The 9,125-nt window shown below is 40.9% G+C and overlaps 1 non-coding gene across 1 annotated transcript; it reads left to right on the forward strand.

Moving 5' to 3' along the window:
- Positions 1–7,075: 7,075 nt before the first annotated feature.
- On the forward strand, positions 7,076–7,182 carry LOC114372798. Its single transcript, XR_003658361.1, has one exon. It is a non-coding gene; the product is annotated as a small nucleolar RNA R71 (small nucleolar RNA).
- Positions 7,183–9,125: the final 1,943 nt, after the last annotated feature.

Raw genomic sequence — 9,125 nt, forward strand, 5'->3', positions numbered from 1 at the left:
TCGGTGAGGGCACCGTAAAGCATGTTTTTTTTTCTTTTTTATAACAATGATTAAGTTCTCTTTTTTTTCAAGGAAAGAATGTAATGAGCAATGCAACCAATGAAAAGTATGGATGTATGCGAATGATGCATAGTTGAAGTATTGCGAATTTTTACGCAGGACATGGGGTTGAATCAATTTAAATTTTCAACATGGTCCATGACATCTTTGTCAAGGTGAAGCTGGAAGTAACAAGGATATCAACAATCCTAAACGTGTTTGGCAGTAGACGAAGCAATGATGTAACACGATCCATCTTTTGCCCCAATTTTTGCAAGATGGTCACTTCCATGCTTCAACTTGACTCGATGAACCTTTTCGTAAAAGCGAGAGCTTGGTTCAACCCCATATCCCAGGGAATGGCAATTTTGATCGCCAATACTTCAACAACATTTCATAGGGATGAAAGACTCGAGAATACGCACGCTATGCATGGAAAATGTAATTATGAGATTGAGATGCCCGAAGAAACATCCTTTCTTAGTTAAACATGCATTAGGTACCATGTTCAATCATTTTGTTTTTAAGTGAAATGGGTTTATGATCCCAACATGGTTGGCTCATGGTACCGAATATATGCAACTAAGAATGCAGCGTGAATTTTTGTACTTCCCTTTTTTTTGTTTTTGTTTTGTAGAGGAAAATGCAAGGCTCATGCATGAGCAAACATGAAAACAAAAGGTATGCAGTTTGTAGAACAAAAAGTATGTTGAACGCATATGCATGATGATGCAATGACTCATGCAAAAATGTAAGGCTGGAATATGATAACGGACAAATGCAGGAACGATATGTTCATTATGATGTTATGAAGAGATGCTTATGCGATGCATGATATGAATGCATTTTACGGACACGAGAGCCCGGAAAATTATCTCTTCTTACTTGCGCATTTGGGGGCGCAGTGCCCCATGTGTACAATTAAGAAGGTGATATGGACCTTCCGGCTTCCCGTGACAAAGGACGAGACCAACGTACAATGCATGCTAGAGATAAAATGCGGGAGTGACTTGATTCGCACTGATTTTTGGAGTAAAAACGTGGGATAAACTCATTTTATTCAGAAAGTTTATAACTAGTCAAGATCTGAGCGACAATACAAACTTCCTAGCGGTTTCTAATCATATGGTTCATTAAGTCTATCATATGCTGACAATAGCTGAGAAGTCCGTGGATCTCCTCAGGGGCAGAGTAGGTGTCCGCCATTGCTTTGGCCTTGGCTAGCAATCGGGGAAGTTCTTGACTCCTGTTCAAAGTAAGAGCAAATTGGTCCATCCACATTGTTGCCTCTTGGTGCAATGAATCAATTACCCTTTCCCTTGCTTCCCTTTCTGCTGATATCTTGGCGTACTCATCCTCTAGCCTTTGCTCGTGAGTCGCTGCTAGATTTAGCTTCTCTTTGCACTCATCGATGGTGGCCCACATATTCCCTTCAGTCTCGCTTAACTGTTGGGACAAATTTCTTTTCGACCTAAGGCAAGCCTTTAGCTCGTCCTTCAAGATCATGCCTTTGACCCGTGATGATTCCTTTCACCTCTTCGGAGCTTGAGCTCACTATTGCTGCCCTATAAAGCCCCTCAAAACTTTGTTTTGGTCGTGTTCTTCCTTTCGGGCCTTCTTGGTTTCTCGTTCCAAGGCTTCAGCGGTGGCCATATTGACGTCCCTTAGTTCATCATACTCTCTTCAGACTTTGATGGCTATGGACTTGAACTTCTCTTTGACTACCCGGGCTCTTTCAAGCTCTGCCTTTAGGGCTTGTACCTCATCACTTTCTTCCGAAGCTTTAACCTCATCGTCTCTCACAGTCTTTAGATTTGGGAGCCAATCCAATCCTTGTGTCCGGACTCTCAGCCACTTATGATAGCCGCCGATGATCCCATTACTGCTTCCCCTAAGCTCTCTGTCTTTTCTTCACACCGCATCACATGCCTTACGAACTCCTTGGAGTACCTTTGCATTGGGGTCACTGAAACCCCGTGTAATGAAAGGCGTGATGCTTTCGTCTAATGGCGCTCCTCTCATGGGGTAGCCAAGCTGTCTTATGGCGAGGACAAGATTATAATTTATACAACCCCTTGTTCCCATTAAGGGAACATTTGGAAATCCTTCGCATGAAGATAGAATCTTGATTCTTCCTTCCTTCTAGTGAGGGAACCAATTAACAGACGCCCCTCTATGCTAGCCAAGAGTTGGTCCCAATTCGTCTTTCTTTTTTCGACGCACAAGCGGTGACCTTGTAGCGGATAGACGGGCCTACCTTCTTGGAGAAAAAGGTGCGAAACCAGCCACACATAGAGAGCCGGTGTACAACAAACAATTCTTGCGCCGCTCTTTTCACATCTCTAGTCGAACGTGTCATGCATGGCCAAAATGGCGACGACCGGGCTTTCCTTGCCATGATGAAAGGCGAGGAAAGCGTCAATCGCTGCTAGGTCCACTAACCCTTCCATATTTGGAAAGAGGACACCTCCAAAGATCAAAAGCGCCAAGATGTCAATAAAAGAAGCCCATTCGCCTTGATTTTGCCAAGGCCTTTGCCCTTTCCTCCAAACACTTCCTTGGTACTCCGACTACTCCATTTCTGTTTTGCTTTACACGGTCCAACTCTTGTGCTGAGATTTTCACTACCTTGGCAACTCTTGTCGTGGAGGGATAGAACCCAGAGAAAAGATATGGCTTCCTTCCTCCCAGTGGGCATCCCAGGATTTCTTCAAACTCTTTCACAGTCGGCACTAGCTGGAAGTCCTCAAATGTGAAGCACCTTAGGGGCTGGTCATAATACTGGGAAAGGGATGCAATCGGTTCCATGGAGACTTCTACCCTAGCTAGGTCCCAAATCTTACCATAGGCTTTGCGGAAGGCTTGCCATTGAAGTTGACCCATTAATTGCCCCAACTCTCGTAAACTAGTGACCTCTAAGCTCTTGATTTTGACTTGATAGAACCTCTTTTTAAGCGAAGGCTTTTGACTTGATCCCATGTTTTACTAAAGTGAAATAAAATCTAGTCCGAATCAAAACTCCGACATCTATCATGGGTGGAATGGATGAATGCATGAAGAAATGCATATGACACAGATGCAATTTACGAATACGGGAGCCCGAGAAATTGTTTCCTTCTTGGATACAACGTTTGGGCAGCATGGCACCCAACGTATGTTTTTTAAGAAGGCGACACGGACCCTCCGTCGGTTTGCTAAAGTGAGGGGGATCAAAGACGAAACCCACGCATGATGCATATGCGAAAGGCACAACACGGGGATGTACATAGTACGACAATATTCACAAACAAATATAAGCAAAAGGGTATATGATACTTATGCATGGCAGTGTGAAAAATGGCACGCAGCGTGTTTGCTCCGTGCCCCTATTTAAGGGACCTATAAGGGAGAGAGCTAACTAGGCTTTTAGTGATAACCCCCAAGGTAGTCATATCTCTCTTGATGGTTTCTAGAGGTATCATCCCCTTCGAAGAACATACTGCAGCAGTAGGGACTACTAGCAACAATATGTTTTCAAAGAGAAAAACTCTAGATGAGGGTTCACTGCAATCAAGCAAGTCGGAGACCTAGCATGATCACGGATTCACCTCCACTCCTTATGTTCCCACGAACCCGGGTATAGGGCCCTTTTTCAACTCACCGTGTGTGCAAATAGTGTTAGTGTTTGTGTGCATTAAATGAATAAATATTTACCTCATGCATACAAAAATGCACTAAAAGCATCAAAGAGTTATATATACAAGAACATAATAAAGGGAAACCAACAAAGGAGTAAGTCATGGCAAAAATTTGCACAAGATTAAATGGCCTAACTCTCTAAAAATAGTCCCCAGTGGAGTCGCCAACTGTCGCAACCTACGCTTCGGCGGGAGGGCGACGCGTGACTCGTGGGATGCGTGTTCCACGAAAGGAATACGCGCGGAGTCGCCACCAACGTTTATTTGAGGAAAACGTCGGAAAAACCGGAAAAGACGTGATCTACGAACTTTTAAGTGAAAGGTTTGGGAGTTGTATTTACGCACGGGGAAGGTATTAACACCCCACATGTCCGTCCCAAGGGACGGCAGCCTTCAATCGAATGTGCAAACATGACCTTGATTTTTATGTTCCCTTTTTATGTCTTTATATCCTTTATACCTTTTTTATATTTTTTTCTCTTTTTGTGGTCGACAAGGGTGTTTCCCTTTGCTCCTACGTATTCCTCAATTGCGATGAGGAAATCAGACCTACGTAGTTCTTTCTTATCAAGTGATTCTTTTTTACTTAAAAGGTGATCATTTTAAGGCGTTGGACCTTGAAAATGATCCATTTTACTTAGTAAGAAATTGAAATGATAAACTTCAAAAACCTATTTTTATGGACGAGCTTGACTAGGCGAATTGATTTTAGTCTTAGTTTCACTTTAGTTATTAGTCAATTCAATTAAGAATGAGAAATCCCAAAGAGAAAACGTCCGATTGATTTTTCGCTTTATTTTACTAAAAGACGTTTTTTTATTATTATATTATTATTTTACCTCTTTTTTGATTTCCAATGTGGTTACGGCACGACCGAACGGTCGGAATTCATTTTAACCGAAGTTAACGGATAATACAATTCAAACGATCGGTGGAAATTTATTTTATTTTTAGGTTAAGCGAGAAATGACTTAAATAAAATGGCTTAAGCACGTCAAAAGGGGGTATAAAAAGTAAATGAAACGAGAATAAAAATACACGAAACACAATGTGGACCACCACGGGTACATAGAATGAATCAAAAAGCTTGGTTCGAGGTACTTACCCGTTGAAGATCGAAGAACGATGAAGAACGTCGAAGAACGGTCGAAACCTTCGCGAAATTCCTCACAGAAACGTTACGGAAACGTTTCGGAAGCGTCTCGGCTTGGATTTTCTTCACGGAAACAACTTTTCCAAGCAAATTCAAAAGAGAGAGAAGTGCCTAAGGGGCTGAACCCTTTTTCACTTCACTTCTCCCCCTATTTATAGAAAATTGGGGGAGAAGCTTGCCACCCAGCTCGCCCAGGCGAGCAGGGTTGCTTCCTCCAGAAGCAACAGCCTTCTGGAGGAATCTTCTGGAGGGCCCAAGTGGGCCTGGTTGCTATTTGCACCCCCATTTTTACTAAGTACACCCCCTGCCTTTTTTTTGTGATTCTTTTTTCGTAAAGTTACGGAAACTTACGAATTTCGTAACGATACTTGTTTTCTTTCCGTAATGTTACAGAACCTTGTGGATTACATAATCATCCCCTTCTTGACTTACGGAATATTACGGAACCTTACTAATTGTGCAACGATGCTTCCATTTGATTTCCGGTGTGTCACGGAACCTTACGGATTGTGCATCAATATTTTCTTTTGTTTTCCGGCATGTCCTGGAATTTCACAAATTGCCTAATGATGGGTGCCAAGCACCTCACAAGGACCAAACAAAAGTTGCATGTCATCAAGCAAAGGTCCCCGGACGAAATTAGGGTATGACACATATTAAGAACTTAAAAATCAACAAGAAAAATAAGTTCACCAACCCGAACCAGCACATCCTCTATGAAACCTACGGGGTAAGCAACACTTCTATTTTCCAAATGAATCACCACATCTGTAGATTGCAAAGGTCCAAGAGATAAAGAATTTAAAATGGACAGAGGCATGACACTAACTGATGCTCCTAGATCTAGCATGGCATTCTCAAATTTATTGTTCCCAATAATGCAAGGTATACAGAAAGTACCTGTGTCCTTACATTTCTCAGGAATGTGAGGAACAGATTTACCTATCAATGCTGACACATTTCTGCCCATGCTAATCCTTTCATTGCCCTTGAGCTTCCGTTTGTGGGTGCACAACTCCTTTAGAAACTTGGCATATCATGGAATCTGCTTGATGGCATCTAGCAGAGGTATGTTCACCTCTACTTTCTTGAAGGTCTCCAAGATCTCCTTTTCTACTTCTTCCATTTTTTGTTTGGAATTGCTCTAGGTGGGAATGGAAGAGGGATAGGAGGCTGTTGTAAGTCAGAATTACTAGAAGAAGGTCCACCTGCATGAAAATTTTTGTTAAGAAGCTTTCTCTTTTGTGCAACTATCTCATCCTCTTTTTCAGGTGTAGAATGAAGCTTGACACGTTCAGGTGCAGGTGCTGCTACTTGTGGAGGCACTTGAATTTGGTTGCCAGACATCAAGGTGATGGCACTCACATTTTTTGGATTCTGCACAGTTTGTGAAGGCAATTTGTCAGAATTTTGGGACTGAGCTTGATTCATCTAAGTAGCCATCTGCCCCATCTAATTTGTCAGACTCTGAATGGAGGCTCTTGTCTTTTGCTGAAATTGCATATTTTGGATGGTCATTTGCCTCACTAACTCTTCTAAGGAAGATTGAGGAGGGGCCTCAGTTGCTTGTTGTCTTTGTTGTTGTTGCTGCTGTTGTTGTTGCTGCATTGGAGGAGGAACATATGGCTTGCTTGGACCAGCGACATTCTGAAAATGAGGGATAGACTGTTGTTGTTCTGGAGGGCTTGTCCATCTCAGATTTGGATGATTCCTCCAACCTGGATTGTATCTGTTGCTTGAAAGGTCATAAGTATTTTGTTGTTGGTTTTGCTGCTGTGGAGGTCTATTATAAATGTTTGCAGCATAAGCTTCAGGTTGCTCATTGACTCCAGATTGCTACAAAGAAGGACAAAGATCTGAATGGTGATCTGCAAAAGAACATAGACCACAGACTCTTGCAACAGGTGTAGATTTCTGATTCATGGCAAGCTGAGTTACTAGGTTGACCAAGGCATCAAGTTTTCCTTCAAGCTTTTTATTTTCAATAGATGAAGATGAATCCGTGGCCACCTCATGGACTCCTCTAAGAACAATAGCATCATTTCTTGCACTGAATTGTTGGGAGTTTGATGCCATCTTCTCAATCAAATTCCTAGCCTCAACAGGGGTCATATCACCAAGAGCTCCACCATTGGCAGCATCAATCATACTCCACTCCATGTTGCTAAGTCCCTCATAGAAATATTGAAGATGAAGTTGCTCAGAAATCTGGTGGTGAGGGCAGCTTGCACACAATTTCTTGAATCTTTCCCAGTACTCATACAAGCTTTCTCCACTAAGTTGCCTGATGCCTGAAATGTCTTTTTTGATGGTAGTGGTCCTAGATGCAGGGAAGAATTTCTCCAAGAACACCCTCTTAAGGTCATCCCAACTGAAAATAGACCTAGGAGCAAGGTAGTATAGCCAATCTTTTGCCACTCCCTCCAGAGAATGAGGAAAAGCCTTTAGAAAGATATGTTCTTCTTGGACGTCAGGGGGCTTCATGGTGGAACAAAAAATATGGAACTCCTTAAGATGCCTATGAGGATCTTCACCTGCAAGACCATGAAACTTGGGCAGCAAATGTATTAGTCCAGTCTTGAGAACATATGGAACACCCTCATCAGGATATTGAATGCACAAGCTTTCATAAGTGAAATCAGGTGCAGCCATCTCCCTAAGAGTCCTCTCACGAGGTGGAGGTTGAGCCATGTTCTCAGTATAAAAATTAGTAGTGGAATGCTCAAAATCAGAATATTCAGAATCACCCTCAACAGAATGTTCAAAATGCTCAAAATGCACAGAATGATCAGGATGCACACTATGCTTAACTAATCTATGAAAGGTTTTATCTATTTCAGGATCAAAGGGTTGTAAATCACTTGGATTTCCCCTAGTCATGCACTATATGCAGTAAATAATGTGTCTCTCAACAAGCACCTAACAAGGGGGTAAAACTACAACTATACTCAAACGATATCCAAATGAGATGAAATTTTGTGATCAACACCCTAAAATCATGAAAATATAGCACAAAATATTTCAAACAAAAATTCAAAGTCTAACTATGAAAACTACCTAAGAAAAGTTTAGAAAAATAGGACAATAATACTTGGAAAAAAAAAACTTAGTAAACGGTTGATTTTTGGAGTTTGGGAGACCCCAACCGATCGATTGCCACAGTATGGGAAATTTTTTTCTACCCCAAATGCATATATAATAATAGTTATTCTAATACCCGGAGCAAAATTTATGGCCGTTTGAAGTTTTGTTAAACACAAGTTCTCAAATTTTTTTGAATCTCTCAAATCCAGCCACACCAAGTGTTCCTGGTATTTTTCACACAAAATATGAATGAAAAGAACCTACCATACAAAAATTCAGCCAAAAATAACAACCCTAACCATCAAAACAAAATCGCCAATTAAATTGTAAATAGTCGTCGCTAATTCAATCGCTAATGTAATGTTGTGTGAACAGTAACACAAAATCAGTCTCTAATTCCATCGATAAGCACTATTCACAGCAAAACATAAAACTGAAATAGGGGAAATGCTGAACAAGGGGTACTACAAAATTGCAAAACGGGACATCAAATAAAACAGAACAACGCACTAACACAACATACTAATACCACACTAACACGACACAAACACACTAAACAAAAGAAGTAAACGTAAAACAACTAAACATAAAACACGAATCACTAGCTATTATGAAATTTAAAAATGCAGTATCTAGGAAGTGATCTTAGGCCGTCTCCCAACAAGCAATGGTCAACCAAATGTTCATAACAGATAGTAATAAAACAGTAACGAATTGGGGGGGTTTGTTTGTTTTTGTAAATTAAACAGCATGCAAATTTTAATTAAAAAAATATCAGAATTAAAACATGTTGTTTCCCCTTGATTCACAAGCAAGTCTCTTATCCTAGGTTACGAGAAATTATCCTTTACCAGTTCAACCACTTAATCCAACCCTAAATTAAATTACTAAGCGAAATTTAACATAAGGCATTCATTATGTGATTAAGCAACACATGCACCAATTAATCATGAACGATCATTAAGCATGAACGTAAATTAAGCGCAGAGACAATTAATCAAGCACTAAGCATGCATGGATCAATAACAACAAATACAGAATAATTGGTGAAAAGGAGAAGCTGATCAGAATTTAATAGTAATAATAGAACCTCAAAGAGAGCTGCGTTTGATCCTTAAGAGAAAACAACGCTGGAGACATAGCCTTCCATTAATCAGTAGAAAACGAAGAAA

Source organism: Glycine soja, chromosome 10, assembly GCF_004193775.1.
Source record: "Glycine soja cultivar W05 chromosome 10, ASM419377v2, whole genome shotgun sequence".
In the NCBI taxonomy this organism is placed as follows: Eukaryota; Viridiplantae; Streptophyta; class Magnoliopsida; order Fabales; family Fabaceae; genus Glycine; species Glycine soja.